Below are 17518 nucleotides of genomic sequence, written 5' to 3' on the forward strand. Positions count from 1 at the left end.
TTACATAACATTACAAACAATATTAACAAAAAACCAACTCATTGAGTTATGGCGGTAACACAAAAGAGGGTTGTGCCCCTCGTTCATTCTTTATATTGTGGTCACTCTCAAGAAAATCAAGTTGTGATCCACTGAAACACAATGACTGAGGACCTAAGCTGCACCCAGCTGTCAAATACCTACCTATTTATTGCAAACGGTATTGTATGGTGCATATCTAATTTCTTAATACCTTGATTTGTAAGCCCTCATTCTCGCATACATTGGGTCGACGCGTTTCGGCCTATCCAATATTGGCCTCATCAGGACTCGAGAAGGGCAGCACCGCCTCTAATTCTGTTGGCAGTCGAGATACGTACAAAGAGCCACGTCTATTAGCTAAAGCACACTTTGTTATTTTTTAGTGTCATGAGGAAAGACAAATTGTCTGCACAAGGGACGGAGAAGCGCTTATCTCATTTCATCAAGAACAGGTGAGGGACGCTCCTCATCGCGTATGCTGAGTTACTCAGCATAACTGATGAGGAGCGTCCCTCGCCCGTTCTTGATGAAATGACATAAGCGCTTCTCCGTCCCTTGTGTAAAGCTAGGGAATTGATTTCCCCATATTACGGCAATAAGATAGAATCATCCTAAGTGCAGACGATTCGTCTTTCCTCCTAGTTAGTTAGTATCATCACTAGATTGTGAGTCTTGACATGACTCATCATCTAACATCTTCATAGCACCATTTTCCTTTTTCTTGCCCTCTTTATTGAAATGTCCAGTGATTCCACACAATGAACAACGCTGGTTTCGTGCAGGACATTTTCTGTCATTAGCATAGTGGTTAGAAAAACACACATCTGTAATATTTAATTCTTCATCATCATCATCAAACGTGGAAATATAGTTTATGAAATATTCGTGCCATTCCTTCCATTTAAGGGAACAATCACCAGTTGCTGTATAAAAAAGTTAAACGGGGGGTTACATTTTTAGCCCCTCATTACGAGTTTGGTGGTCTTTTTGCAGGACCGCCGTGGCTGGGGGTGCCAAAAGACCACCAGTGTTGGCGGGATCCCTTCAGCTGTATTAAGAGTCCACAATGAAGACCGGCAAAATACAGCCACAAATCCGACACCGCTGGGGCATCTGAGGGTGGGAAAGGTGCAGTCCCACCACCAGCACCTCCACCCCGACCACATCCTGTCCTCCATATTACGACCCACAAATCACCCCAGCGGTAGTTGCACAACGGTAAACTACTGGCGTTCCGAACCGCTGCGCTCAAAAACTCACCTCAGCCAGAACACAACACCACATTGGCAGTACGGATACCCCACACCTATGACACACACACACACACACATCTGCTCACTGCACCATATAACACACCCCTACAAACCTTTGCAACCAGAGAAACATACACTGACAGAGAGGAGCACACACACAGAAGACATCACTCCAATACCATAGTGTTAGAAATGGGGTCTCTAGTTGTCAGAGGTATTCACCTTTGTCCAAATAGGGACCACAATCCTAGTCAGGGTAAGTCACACACAATCCAAATTATCCTGTGCCCACCCTCTGGTAGCTTGGCACTGAGCAGTCAGGCTTAACTTAGAAGGCAATGTGTAATGTATTTGTGCAATACATCATACAGTAATACAGTAAAAACACCACAAAAATACACCATACAGGTTTAGAAAAATATAAGATATTTATTTGGTTAAATTAAGGTCAAAATTATAAAGATTCAATAAGCACAAGTTGAGAAATCACTTTTGCGAGATTAAAAAGTCTTAAAACTTCGAAATCAACAGTTGTCTCTTCTTTGCACAAAGTACCTGGTGTGCGCCAAAAATAACACGAACGGGACCGCAGAGGAGGAGGTGCGTGGAAAAATAGGGTGTGCGCCGGAATTTCTGGCATAGCACAGACGATGCAATGTTTCTTTCCATGAAGGCAAGGGCCTTTGATTACAGGCGCACAGTCTTGGTTTCTCACTGCGATGCGGGGATCTTTTTGATGCCCTGGGACAATGCGAGAAAATCCTGGGCATATAGGATGAAGTCAGAGGCATTGCATCGATCCGGTATGGCGATGCATCGTATTTTGTGTTGCATGGCAGGCGATGCGTCGATTCTTTACTTGGGAAGTCGGGCTGCGTCATTTTGGTTCGGCTGTGCGTCAATCCGGTAGGGCTGTGCATCTAATTTACGGTCGCAAGGCAGGCGCTGCGTTGCATCTTCACTCGGGAAGTCGGGCTGCGTCATTCCGGTTCAGCTGTGCGACGATCTTCTCATCGCAAGGCAGGCTTTGCATCATTTCTGGCAGGCTGCATGTCGATTTTCAGCGCACACGGAGTTTCCTGAGAGATGAAGCCTTTTTGGCCCTGAGAGTTCAGAAAATAGGAGGCCAGATCAATCCAAGCCATTGGAGAGCACTTCTCAGCAAAGTCAGAGGGCGGCAAGGCAGCAGGGCAACAGCAGGGCAGCAGTGCTTCTCAGCAAAGCAGCCCAGATGAATCCTTTGGGCAGCCAGGCAGTTCCTCTTGACAGCTTGCAGGTTTAGGTCCAGAGTGTCTGCGTTGGTGGAGTCAGAGACCCAGTTTATATACACAAAAATGCCTATGAAGTGGGGGAGACTTCAAAGAGTGGTTTTGAAGTGCACACGGTCCCCTTTCACTATAGGTCTATCTCCCAGGGTCCCAATAGTGGGTTTGGCAGTCCATTGTGTGAGGGCAGGCCACTAGCCTTTGAAATGTAAGTGTCAGGCCCTCCACCCTCCCAGCCCAGGAACACCCATTCAGTATGCAGATGAGTGCAGGTGTGACTGAGTATCCTGTGTTTGTGGTTGTCTGGGTGAAATGCACACATGAGCTGTCAACCAGCCCAGTCCAGGTGTGGATTGGAGACAGGCTGTAAGGCACAGATGGATTTCAAGTGTAGAAAAAGGCTCACTTTGGTATTTCTGAAATAGTGATATAAAATCCAACCTCACCAATGAGCAGGATCGTTATTACCATTCTGGCCATACTAAATATGACCTGGTTAGCCCTTTCTGATCAGAATCTACCACTCAAACAGTATATCAGGGTAGCCCTAATGCTACCCTATGAAAGGAGCAGGCATCACAGTAGTGGAAAGCGAATTCAGGAGTTTTCCACTATCAGGACAGATAAAGCACACATGTACCTGTCCTGCCTTTTACCTACATAGCACCCTGCCCTATGGGTTACCTGGGGCCTGCCTTAGGGGTGACCTATATGCAGAAAAAGGGAAGTTTATGGCTTGACAAGTATTTTAAATGGCAAGTCAAAGTGGCAGTGATACTGCACACAGGCATTGCAGTGGCAGGCCAGACACATAGGTAAGGGGCTACCGGTGTGGGTGGCACAACCAGTGCTGCAGGCCCACTAGCAGCATTCAATTTACAGGCCCTGGGCACATGTGGTGCACTTTACTAGGGACTTACAGGTAAATCAAATGCCAATTCGGAATGAGCCAATGCTACCATGTTTAAGGGAGAGAGGATATGCACTTTAGCGCTGGTTAGTGCGCAGAGTCCTAAAATCAGCACAAACAGTGTCAGAAAAGTGGAAGGAGGCAGGCAAAACGTTGGTGGATAGCCACCCTAAAGCTGTCAGGTCTAACACATAGCCATCATCAAACTACACATGCATCACACACCACACCACTACACTAGCTACACAATACACACATCGCAAATGCACAAAAACACCACACAACAACAGCGCTCATAACCAAACACCCCCACCCACCAACCACCATACACTGCACCCTTGCACACAACACACACCACCACCCACAACACAACCACCATGTCATGTCAAAAGCACACCTGCTTCACAGACGATGAGCTGAGGGTCATGGTCAATTAAATTGTCAGGGCAGAGCCACAACTGTTCAGAGCACAGGTACAGCAAACCTCCATACCAGGAAAACGGAGTTATGGCAGAGAATTCTTGACAGGGTAAACACAGTGGGCAACCATCCACGCACAAGAGAGAACATCAGAAAGAGGTGGAACGACCTTAGGGGGAAGGTGCGTTCCATTGCATCATGACACCAGTTTGCTGTTCACAAAACTGGTGATGGACCTCCACCTACTCCTCAGAGTTCACATTGTGGGAGGAGGTGTTGGCAATACTGCATCCTGAGGGCCTGTCTGGAATACCCTGAGGATTGGAGTCTGGTACATCACCAACACTCCCCTAGCACCAACTACACCTGTCCAGCATGCTTCCTCACCACCCTATCACTCCCCAAATCACCCTTTCAACCACTCCATCTCACACCCAATACCCCTCCCCTGCATGCAACAGCACCCAGCCACAATGCCCACACAGTCCCTCCCCAGTGAACGGATAGCAATGCCAATAACAAACACTCCAACTCCCACAATGCACCTGCACATCTACTGCAGTACCTGTCAACCGGACTGCACAATACATTACCTGCGTGTACAACCCCTGCACCCCCCCACACCAACCAGATGCATAGAAAGAGGAAAGCTCATAGCAATGACAGCTAAGCAATTCCCATGCCCCATTTCACAATGTAACAAATCAACCCCCTCACAATCCACAAACAATGCCTGCAGTGCTGCAATTCTCATTGCCATAAGTGGGAATCAAGTGAAGCCACTGTATGCATCAGACAGACAATCAATCACACCTTCACCAGGTAACACTCTTCCAATCCTTTCACAGGTACCCCAGCCGCTTGCCCCATGGAGACAATGCCAGAGACAGCCAGCCCTCCCCACGATGAAGGCCCCAGTGACAGCTACACCTCAGAATGCATGGACAGTGATGACTTACCTGGCCTATCGGGGAAATCTGGTCAGTCCTCTACTCACAGCCTCACCCTGCCCACAACCAACTCCCCACCTAGTGGCAACAACATCACAGCCAACCCCTCGTCCCCAGACCTGTGTCACAAGGACAGGACACTCAACTGTGTGCCCTGTAGTACAGGGACCAGAGTCAAACCCAAAACAATAAAGGTCCTAGTGACACTGGGAGTGGGCACACCGTGCCTGTGGCACAGTCACAGGGGGGTAGGGATGTGGGAGGGCACCTGTGAGCCAGAAGACAGGGCAGCAAAAGAAGCTAACCAACCATGAGTCCATTTCACAAGTTCTGGGTGTATACCAGCAATCCCAGGAAAAGAAGGGCCAAATTATTGCCATCTTGGGGGGAAAACAAAGGCTGCAGAGGGAATACCTCCAGGAGGCCATTCAGCAGTGGCAGACTGTCAATGTCTCCGTGGCCACCATTGCAGGGGTGCTCAGGTAACTCCCTAACATCCTGCATCCCGCCTTTGCCCATAAACAGGCCCCTTCTACTGCCACCCCCCTTATTGTAGCCATCTATGTCAGCGGCAGCCAGTGGACTGGAGGCCCTGCCACGGGACCCACAGGCCACTGACACCTCTCTCTGTAGCTGAGGACCCACCGCCCCCTAAAACGTGGTCATCCATCCAGGCATTTTGCTGCAGCAGATGCTAAGACAAAAACCACCACCAGGAAGTGAACCTCCCCTGAACATTCTCCCTTGTGTGCCACTGACACACTCTGTTGACTGTGCAATGCCATAACTCACCTTTTCCTTTGGCCCTTGGGCACTGGACCTATAGTACCTACAGCTAGGCCATCTACTATGAGGATTTCATCCAGCATGACCCCACTCATCAACTGTTGAATCCAAAATGCACAATAAACACTGTAGAACACAGAAAATGCATGTGTCTTCACTGTATGTGCAAATGTTAACAAACGTAAATGACATGTCACATTCAACCCATCAACCCATATCCACTGAAAATCACAGTAGATGTATGCATCCTCTGCAGGGAACTTAGGATACCACAGATGGCTTATAAGTGGTATGAAAGGAGAGTCAGTAGCTCAGGCACACACCGGAGTAGACCCAGTAGTCCAATCTGTAAAAAATACAACAAAGGGACACAATTCAGGATCTGAGTCAAGGTGCCACCCTAGGCACATATGCAGGAACTTGCAGTGATGGCTATTGTTTTATGCCTAGGAAACAGGGCACATGACATTGCACCTCTACATCACTGAAAACATTAATTTCACAAGCAAAAACATGTACCTGATATCTGGAATGGGCTGTGAACAACACCTCCAACTGTATGCAGACACAACTTGCCATCAATGCCTCAACTAGCAGGTAGGATATATAATTAAACTCTTCATCCAGTCCATAGCCTGCCTCACTTCTGGACAGGAGATGACATGACACACTGCACATAACATGATTGTTGAAAGTAGATGTAAACCTGCCAACCTTATATGGTCAATATGGCAGTGTGTTGACCACTTACACTGCTCCAGACATACATTCAGTCGTCCGTCATCAGCCACATATGGGAAGGGTAAATGTGGCATCCCCACGGATAAACCTTGCCAGGATGGATATTTCATTGTATCCAAGTGCTAAGATGTCATTTGCAAAATCACACAGACAACATACGTGTAGATCATTGGAAGTACTGATTGATCAACTCCATCCTGGACTCAGCTGCACCACCCTCATCTGCCTCCTCATCACTCTCCATGTGTCCATCACCACCCACGGGCCGAGCAGCCACCTCTTCATCTGCCAGTAATGGAATGTGACGTCTGAGGGCAATCTTGTGGAGCATGCAGCAGGCAACAATGATCTTACACACCTTTTGTGGACTGTAGAGAAGGGCACTCCCTGAGACGTGGAGACATCTAAATCTTACTTTGAGTCGGCCAAATGTCCTTTCAATCACATGCCTCGTCCTACCGCGGGCCTCATTGTAATGCGTCTCTCCATCAGAGCTGGGCACCTCACTGGTGTCAACAGCCAGGGAAGGTTAGGATAGCCAGAGTCTCCTGTGTGAATAGAGGCAGGACCTGTTAGAAAACAGATACAGACACATTGAAGATAGTGTTGACAAGTGCCACTACAGAGACACACATCCACACAGATACCCACCAATTACCCAAGCCCTCTCTCGTTGTAGACGTGCCATCATGTTTGGGATATTGCTGTTCCTGATGATGTAGGCGTCATGGACAGATCCCGTAAACTTGGCAGTCACCTGGGAGATATGCTGGTCCGCCAAACACACCACCTGCACGTTTATAGAGTGGAAGGTTTTACTTTTCTGATAGACCTATTCGTTGACACTTGGAGGAACCAAAGCAATATATGTGTCATGAATAGCCCCTATTACGCGAGGGATGTGTCCCAGCTCATAGAAGTCAGCCTTCACAGTGGCCAAATCCGCAAGTTGGGGAAACCGGATGTAACTGTCCAGGTGCTTTAGGAAAGCTGACAGTACATCCCACAACACAATGCTAAACATGGGCTGTGACATCCCTGCAGCCAAGCCCACTGTAAACTGGAAGGACCTTGTGGCAAAGGAAGTGCAGCACCGACAACACTTGGACCGTGGGAGGGATGGCACTGGGATTGCGGATGGCAGGCAGCAGATCAGCCTCAAACTGAGTACAGAAGTCCATGATGGTGACACGATTCAATCTGTAAGTCTGCACGATGTGTCGTTCCTCCAAGGTGGCACAGTCGACTACCAGACGGTACATTGGTTCATTCCTTATTCTACTTAGTACATGGTATCTAGGATGGAGAGGGAAATATTATTTCACGTATTGTGCAGGTCAAACGTTATCAGTCCAATATATCGTGATACACACTGAACAATGCAGACATGACTGAACGGGTAACAGTAACTACACAGGGTATGTAGGAGTGTCATTAATGGCATGCGTGCTGGCAATAACTGGTCCTGTACATGGAATGTGTCAACCAATATATGTGTAATGGTGCAGGTCGTGTGCACATGTGTCCCGCATCGGACATGCATGTACATATGACACTGAAATAGGTAGCAAAAAAGCGAATAGGCCAGCATGTGGGGCATATTTCTTGCATGTTACATATGTGTTGTATTCCACGTGTATGGCCTTTTGAAGTGAAAAGTATGTGTATCGCTGATTGGGGAGACGCACACTGTAGTTATAAGAGTGTGTATTGCTTTGATGAACTATACACTGTAGAGAGATAATCAGGGACAGACACTGTAGTTATAAGTGTGCGTATTGCTGTAAAGACCTACACACTGTAGAGAGATAAACAGAGACACACACTGTAGTTATAAGCGTGTGCGTCACTGCTGAGATATAAGGAGTGTGGACTGGCCTGTGAACTAATCGGGACATTTCAGTGTCATGATGCACTTACATTTCTCAGATAGACCCGTTAATTGTACATAAAATGGCAACCGCCTGTCCAGCATCACTGGACAGCTGGAAGTGATGCAATTCCGCTGGCATATGCCATCATGGCAGTAGGCGGTCGTAACCACCTTGTAACTTCCCATTGGTTGCCATTGCTGCCTATGGGGGACTGGGGCCAATGATGATCACCGCCGGTGGTGTTGGTCCTGTATGCGGCGGCGTTGACTGTCATTTTCTTCAAACTGTCTCACTTGACTCCTAACAATCCTACAGGCAAGACCTCCACTATGTGAGCTGCTGTGTACTGTCTCTGGGAGCCATTATGTCACGTCTTGCAGGTAATAGGACCCCGCCTTTACTCAGGAAGAACTGGAGAAACTGGTGGAAGGAGTCCTACCCCTGTATGAACAGCTGTATGGGGCTCAGAGGAACAGGTGAGCCCCATGCCATTGGCGTGTGATAGGGATGTCGCTGTGGGTGGCTGGGGGAATGGATATATGGAGTGATCTGTTTGGACATATGGAGATGGAGATGTGCGTGTGGTGTATGTATGGCACTGCTGTCAATGTAGTGCCACTCCTAATCACAATCTCCTCCTGTCTGTGTCACTCATCCAGGTTGGCGCCCATTAGAAGAAAGGGCTTTGGAGGACCATCGCCACGTAAGTGCGGACTCTGGGGTCCATAGCTGGCGGAACACCAATTGCAGAAAGCGATGGTTGGACCTGAGATGCTTGGCCCAGAAGATCGCAGAGGCCCAGCTGGGGACGTCCTCCCACAATGGGAGGGGTGCCCTTCGGACCCGGACTCCCCCAATTGGCCCACATTTTGGCGGTGGCCTACCCTGAGGTGGATGGGAGCTTGAGGGCAGCACAGCAGCCACAAGGGAGTAAGTACCGACTATAAACTGGCACCAGACAGGGCCTTTAATGGGATTGGGTGGCTGCATTATGACATACTGTGAATGTGTACACTTGTGATGCACACCGACAATGTGTATCAGTGACCCTGCCAGGATAACCATAGAGTAAGTGTTACAAGGCAATGGTGCTAGTGAAGGGCACTTCCTAACTTGACAAAGGTGAGTCTGTTTTAACACCCTATTCATTCTGTCTGACCAGATTCATACAAATCCATTTTTGTATCTGAGCTGTCAATGCTATTCCATCTATGTAAGTCCCCTACTGCAACTGCATTTGTGTTGGCATGGTACAGTAGCTACCATTGACTGTATGTGGGTCTGGCTCAACATGTCCTCCACGAGAAGGGCCTCAATGGACTGGAGTAATGGTCTGATAGCTGACTATGCATTTGTGCCTCACCGTCAGAGTTCAGGGATGTGTTGTGACACAATGGGATACTGCTAATGGTTCTGAGATGAGGGCTGATGGTACAGCAAGTGCTGCTCATTTAGATGTCAGTGTGTGGACTAGGCCTTACTAAAATGGAGTGCGACTAGTTCAGATGATGCCCAGGATCCTAACTGGTGTGACAACTTAAGTACTCCATGTGAACTATCACATGTTCTAGGCATATCCTAGTAGTACAGCAAAGTCACAGCCTCCACATGTCCATATTCCTAGCTGTGTGCATATATGATGTAAACTGGGACTAACAGCTTTACATGTGAAATTGGTATTGGCAGACTTGGAGTGCCTTGACAATGGCATTACCTGACATGAGATGTAAAGTGTGATATGTACATGTTCATAGATGTCAATGAGAGTAAGGCTTTGACCGTTTCCCTATCTCTCTTTTTCGCCACCCCTTCTCTCCCTTTGTATGCATCAGCATCATCTGATGAGGGAGGGGGAGCACAGCAAATGGGGATGCGACAGCCCACGGGACCCAGAAGGCTGGATCCAGCGAGGTGCAGGGACCCAGTGGGACAGAGGGCAAGGGGAGGGCCACGGGAGAGACTGGTTCTTCAACATCATCATCGGATTCTTCCTCCAGTGGAAACTCCCAGGCAGTGGCGGACCCATCGGGGACCACCCTTGCACCATCTGTGTCCACCACCTCCTTTACTACTACCGTCCTCCCAGTAGCTCCACACCTGGTTGCCTGTGCCAGTTAACCCAAGAGGGTGGGTGTCTCCTTCACTGCAGGCACCTCTGCCCCTACCCCATTCAGCCCTGCTGCCTCAGTGAGGCTATTGACCCCCTGAGGTCCATCTCTGTGAGGCAGACAACCATTGTGAATGCCATCCAGAGCACACAATCAGCCCGCAATTCACCCACATCAACAGACACGGTTTGCAGTGACAAACAGAAGCACCACAAGACCCACCATTGGCATGCACACAAGCAACACCCACCTGCATACACAACATCCACTCCCTACACTGACTCCCACACCACCCCCTCCTTCACAGACACTGCACCACTCACACCTGCTGGCACAACACCAACACTCCCTGATCCAGCCACTAGTCCCATCATACCTACAGTCACCACAGTTCCAGACCCACATACATTCACCCCATTCACCACATGCACAATCACCACAACTACTAACACCCCCACATACAGCACATCTACCTTACCTTCAGGCACCACCTCAACAGACAGTCACCCATCCACTATGGCATCTCCATGCACCTCCTTCCCCCTACTCCCAAAACACCCACACGCCTACAGTCGCACATCCAACACACACCCAGGACACACATGCCTTTCACCAATGCACCTGCACCCAAGACACCTACACGTACACACCTCACAACCACTCCTTCACACTCCACACCCAAACATTTTCCCCATGACCGCCCTTGCGTCTCTAAGAAAAGATTCCTTTATGAGTTTTCCCTCTTGCCTACTACTCTTCCACCCTGTGCTAGGTGGGTGTAGTTACGGTTGCCTTTGTTGCTGATTCTGGAGTCGCAATGCCATCAGGAACAGTGGGAAGACTCCAAGTTCTGGCTCCATGCCTGCTCCGGACATGTCTATGTTCCTGAAGGTGAGTGGCTCCTTTTATACTGGTTGTTTCCACCAGGGTTTTTGTGGAGGTCTGACCGCACCGGATATCCTGACAGTGTGTAGCCTTGTAATATGCTCAGCGGTAACATGGTCCCCGCCAAAGTGGAGATGCCTGCCGCCGTCTGCAGTGATCCGTCCGTACTGGCAGTGTATTGGCTGTGTCCTGTTGGGAACACCGCCATAGTTATAATATTGCGGTATTCTCCGCCGGGTCTGCGGCGGTGCAACCGCCACCTCCACCGTGGCGGTCCACGGACCATCAAACTCATAATGAGGGCCTTAGTGTGTTGTTAGATGCTATGGTTGGATGAAACTATGGTAGATAAACATGACAGTCACTAGTGCTTCACAGAAGTAAAGGAGTGAAGTGTTAAATAAATTAAATAAGAATAAATAAAAATAAAGCTGACAAATAGTTCTTGTGTTGTTGGAAATAATGAGGAAGAAATACTTGTACTTACAAGCGTGCATGTCACTGTAGCAGTCCTTTTGAAGTGAAAAGTATGTGTATCGCTGATTGGGGAGACGCACACTGTAGTTATAAGAGTGTGTATTGCTTTGATGAACTATACACTGTAGAAAGATAATCAGGGACAGACATTGTAGTTATAAGTGTGCGTATTGCTGTAAAGACCTACACACTGTAGAGAGATAAACATAGACACACACTGTAGTTATAAGCGTGTGCGTCACTGCTGAGATATAAGGAGTGTGCACATCGCTGAAATGCACACTGAAGATGAAAGCGTGTGCATCGGAAAACACACATAGTAGCGATGAAAGTGCGTGTGGAGGAAATGTACCAATGGAATTTGCTGAGCGTGCATCACCAAAGCGAAGAAGCTGGGTCTTTGTAAACGACATGAGGACGAATGCAAATACTGCGCCATTAGGGTCAAATGTGACCAAAAACTCCTGCATATGATGAGTGTGACATCAAGCGTGATGTTGCGATGCTGAGAAAATGCGCGTGAGCACCTGCATGTTGCTGAGAAAATGGGCGTGAGCACCTGCGTGTTGCCAAGTAACCAGGAAGTAATGTCCGGAGAACGGACAGCCTGCCTGTGAGCAGGGGACCATTAACGGTCATGCAAGCAAATGCAGTTAGAGTACTTACGGTTACATGGCACAAATAGTTGTAAATGGCACTGCGATAAACACCTCCTTAGTGCAGGTTTTGTAGAAATCTTGAAGAATAAATTTCAAAAGTGCATGAAGCAGCGGTGCACTTGACGAATTGTCAAAAGGTGGTTGCCGTGATGGTTCACTGCCAAGGCGAGCTCATCACCAAAAATCTTATTGACAATCCTCACACAGATGGTGCTTTATTGTAGAAAAGTGACCCTAGCAAGCCAGAGGCTCCAACACAACCAGCTGCTAGTATATCCCCTGCTCTTCTCCCACAACATTCTAAGTTCCAGCCATTTTATCCACGTTCCACAGTGACATCAAAGTGTCATATCTTTACATTCCTACTGCCTACTCCCCAACAGCCCTTTCTAGACTCTTCCCCCCTCTATCCCTCCTTTGACTCATCCCAAACCTCATCTAATTAATATACACTCCCAAACAACACTATTTAGATTCTTCCCCCCTTTATGCCTACTTTATCTTAGTCAATCAAACTAAGCGACTCACTTGTCCACTTCTCAAATTAACAATTGAGATTTTCCAGGCATTGGTGTCTGAAAGGCTAGTTTTTATTAAAGACACGGAGGCGAGTATTATGAATTCATTTCTTGCTTTAATTTCAATAGCAGCCAAGAAGAAAAACTACATTTCCCAATACAGTAAAATTACAAAGTGACATCACAATGGGAATATCCAAAAGGACATTGAATACAACTATTAATTTCTTAACTACGAACAACAAGTCCTCTTTTCTTGATGCGAGAACTAAAGAGGAGAAGTAAACAACAAAATCACATAAAAAATAGACATCAGCGTAAGAATGTCAATAAAGCAGTCCTGAAGCTGGCGAACGTAGACATTGAAGAAAGAATCTTGTCTTGATGGAAGAACATCATGTTGATTAGGAAGAGCCAACTCGTTTAAGGGAAATCAGACATCGAAGCATAGTCAACTTTGCAGAAAGCTGCTTAAGCGAGAGGAAATCATTATCCGGCCAGGCCGTAAAAAAATCTCAACACTAAATTAACATCCCACATTACATTATATTTAGGAGATGGAGGAAAAACACATCTTACTCCCTTTAAAAGTTGACAGATGAGAGGATGTTCACCAATCGGTCTGCCATTAACTCTATGATGTTCAGGAGAGATGGCAGATCTGTAAGTGTTGATAGTGCGAAAGGTCTTACCCTGGGAGGCCAAGGAAGCAAGGAAGTTCACAACCAACACTACATCAGCTGTAAAGGGATCTAAATTCCTGTCCCTACACCAGCTGCACCAAATGGCCCATGCAGATTTGTAAGCTTTGGAGGTACCATGGGCCCTGGACTTTTGGATGAGTTTGAGAGTATCATCCAAAATTCCTGGGGTTCTCCAGGATGACCCGAAATCCTCCAAGTAATGAGAAACAAGGAGTTCTCGAGAACCAAGTGGTGTTGTCGACCTTGGGGATCTAAGAAGAGGTTGGGGAAATGAGGAAGCCAGCCAGGACGGTCCGTTGTTAGTTTCAATAAAGTTGGATACCAAGGCTGAGCTTGCCAAAATGGGGTTATGAGAGCTAGTGTGGATTGTTGTCTGCGCGCTTGTGCAAGGACTCGAGGAATCAGAAGGAAAGGAGGAAAGGAGGAAAGAAGAGATGATGGCCAAATCTGAAGGAAAGCATCCATGGCAAGAGCCTGCGGATCCGGCCTCCAACTGAAAAAAGAAGGAAGGTGGGAATTGAGGCAAGAAGCGAAAAGATCTAGGGACATGTCGCCAAAGATGGAAATAAGACGACTGAACACTGAAGGGTGCAACTGCCAATCGTTGGAATTAAGTACCAGTCTGCAACTGTGTTCAGATTGCCTGGCAGGTAAACTGCTCTGACTGAAATTTGTAGAGGAAGACAATATTCCCAGAGATGCTTTGCCAGGGTAGACAAAATCTTGGACCTTGTGCCTCCTAGATGATTGATATATCTGACGGCGGTTAAGTTGTCCTTCATGAAAAGAATGGTGCAACTTACTCTGTCCTTTGTAAAGGAGCGGATGGCAAAGGATCCTGCAAGCATCTCTAAACTGTTTATGTGCAAGAAGGACTCCTTCATAGACCATGCGCCTCCAGTCGAGAACTGACCACATCTTGCGCCCCATCCAGTCCGACTTGCATCGGATTCTAATACAAGATCTGGGGCGGCAGAGAAGATAGTTCTTCCGTTCCAGGCATCTAGGTGAGTCAGCCACCATAGAAGCTCCTCTTTGGACTAGGAGTCTAGAACAAGTGGATCTGAATAGGCAAGGCCGCTGTGAAGATGGCATATCTTTAGACGTTGGAGGGCGCGGTAGTGCAGAGGACCTGGGAAAATAGCTTGAATAGAGGAAGCGAGAAGTCCCACTAGATGAGCTAGAGTTCTGGGGGAGATGTGAGAAAGAGATAGAGATTGACGAATTTCTTTCTTGATTAAGGAGACTTTGGGGGTGATTCTAACCCTGGCGGTCGGTGTTAAAGTGGCGGCCAACCCGCCAACAGGCTGGCGGTCCAAAAAATGGAATTCTGACCCTGGCGGGAACCGCCAACACAGCCCGCCAACTTAACACTCCGACCGCCGCGGCGGTACAGACAAACAGCGCGGCGGTCACCGCCAACAGGCAGGCGGCAGACAATGTACCTCCCACACTATCATAACTCACCAATCCGCCACCTTTTCCGGGGCGGGAGCACCGCCGATAAAAACACGGCGGAAACAGACTACGAACGGGAAAACGCTCACCTCTACGCACTCCACGAGGACGGAGGACAGCATGGAACCCGAATTGAACATCATACCTGCTCTCGTCTACCTTCTCATCTACCACGAGTACGAAGTCCGGCGCAGACGACAACGGTGAGTACTGCACCTACGACACACGGGAGGGGGAGGACGAAAGGTTACGGGCACACACATATGCGCCTCCCCCCCCCCAATCATGTACTCACCAATGCAGAGCACCAAGTCACAGTGACACCACCCAAACACCCCTGAAAAATGCTAGGACATAATCATATTTGGAATAAATATTTATGTACCAAAAAGCTCCAGAAAATTAGCGTACAACCATGAAAGATATCCACAACAAAACAAATGACATACACATCAGTGTATGACTGAAGTACCAAGTCCTGCACATCCTACCAATTCAGCATGTCCGTGGGCCAAAGTCTTGAGAAACAAGGGCAAAGCCCACACAGGAGACCTGAGTCCTTTGGAGAGAACACTGCAGGGGCATCAGATGTAAAAACTACAGGCACCTCAGGGGGAAGGGAAGGGGGGGGCACCACAGCCACATGAGTCCACGACGCCAGATCCACGAGGAGCCACCATGCCCACCGTTCAATCCTGGGGAGTGCAAAGCCACAGTCTCTCAATGTCTCTACAGTGGGTGGGCTGCCCACTGGACCAACCTGGGGAGTGCAAAGCCACAGTCTCTCAATGTCTCTACAGTGGGTGGGCTGCCCACTGTTCAATCCTGGGGAGTGCAAAGCCACAGGCTCTCAATGTCTCTACAGTGGGTGGGCTGCCCACTGGACCAACCTGGGGAGTGCAAAGCCACAGTCTCTCAATGTCTCTACAGTGGGTGGGCTGCCCACTGTTCAATCCTGGGGAGTGCAAAGCCACAGTCTCTCAATGTCTCTACAGTGGGTGGGCTGCCCACTGGACCAACCTGGGGAGTGCAAAGCCACAGTCTCTCAATGTCTCTACAGTGGGTGGGCTGCCCACTGTGCCATCCTGGGGAGTGCAAAGCCACAGTCTCTCAAGTCTCTGCAGTGGGTGGATTGCCCACTGGACCATCCTGGGGAGTGCAAAGCCACAGTCCATCATGTGGATGACAGTCTCCACTGGTCAAGGAGGAGGCATGGTGGGCACAATGAACCATCAACGGTGCTTGAGACGGCGGGGCCCAGCGGAGCGGTGCTTGAGAGGAAGGGCCCAGCGGAGCGGTGCTTGAGAGGAAGGGCCCAGCGGAGCGGTGCTTGAGAGGAAGGGCCCAGCGGAGCGGTGCTTGAGACGGCGGGGCCCAGCGGAGCGGTGCTTGAGAGGAAGGGCCCAGCGGAGCGGTGCTTGAGAGGAAGGGCCCAGCGGAGCAGTGCTTGAGACGGCGGGGCCCAGCGGAGCGGTGCTTGAGAGGAAGGGCCCAGCGGAGCGGTGCTTGAGAGGAAGGGCCCAGCGGAGCGGTGCTTGAGACGGCGGGGCCCTGTTCAGCGGTGCTTGAGACGGCGGGGCCCAGCGGAGCGGTGCTTGAGACGGCGGGGCCCTGTTCAGCGGTGCTTGAGACGGCGGGGACCAGCGGAGCGGTGATTGAGAGGAAGGGCCCAGCGGAGCGGTGCTTGAGAGGAAGGGCCCAGCGGAGCGGTGCTTGAGACGGCGGGGCCCAGCGGAGCGGTGCTTGAGATGGCGGGGCCCAGCGGAGCGGTGCTTGAGACGGCGGGCCCTGTTCAGCGGTGCTTGAGACGGCGGGGCCCAGCGGAGCAGTGCTTGAGAGGAAGGGCCCAGCGGAGCGGTGCTTGAGAGGAAGGGCCCAGCGGAGCGGTGCTTGAGAGGAAGGGCCCAGCGGAGCGGGGCTTGAGACGGCGGGGCCCAGCGGAGCGGTGCTTGAGACGGCGGGGCCCTGTTCAGCGGTGCTCTTCTGCACCGCGTGCCCTGTTCAGCGGTGCCTATCTCCACGGCGGGGCCCTGTTCAGCGGTACTCTTCTGCACCGCGGGCCCTGTTCAGCGGTGCCTATCTCCACGGCGAGGCCCTGTTCAGCGGTGCTCTTCTGCACCGCGTGCCCTGTTCAGCGGTGCCTATCTCCACGGCGGGGCCCTGTTCAGCGGTACTCTTCTGCACCGCGGGCCCTGTTCAGCGGTGCCTATCTCCACGGCGGGGCCCTGTTCAGCGGTGCTCTTCTGCACCGCGTGCCCTGTTCAGCGGTGCCTATCTCCACGGCGGGGCCCTGTTCAGCGGTACTCTTCTGCACCGCGGGCCCTGTTCAGCGGTGCCTATCTCCACGGCGGGGCCCTGTTCAGCGGTGCTCTTCTGCACCGCGGGCCCTGTTCAGCGGTGCCTATCTCCACGGCGGGGCCCTGTTCAGCGGTGCTCGTCTGCACCGCGGGCCCTGTTCAGCGGTGCCCATCCAGCAGGTCAAGGGAGCC

The sequence above is a fragment of the Pleurodeles waltl genome, chromosome 3_1 (assembly GCF_031143425.1).
Source record: "Pleurodeles waltl isolate 20211129_DDA chromosome 3_1, aPleWal1.hap1.20221129, whole genome shotgun sequence".
Taxonomy (NCBI): domain Eukaryota; kingdom Metazoa; phylum Chordata; class Amphibia; order Caudata; family Salamandridae; genus Pleurodeles; species Pleurodeles waltl.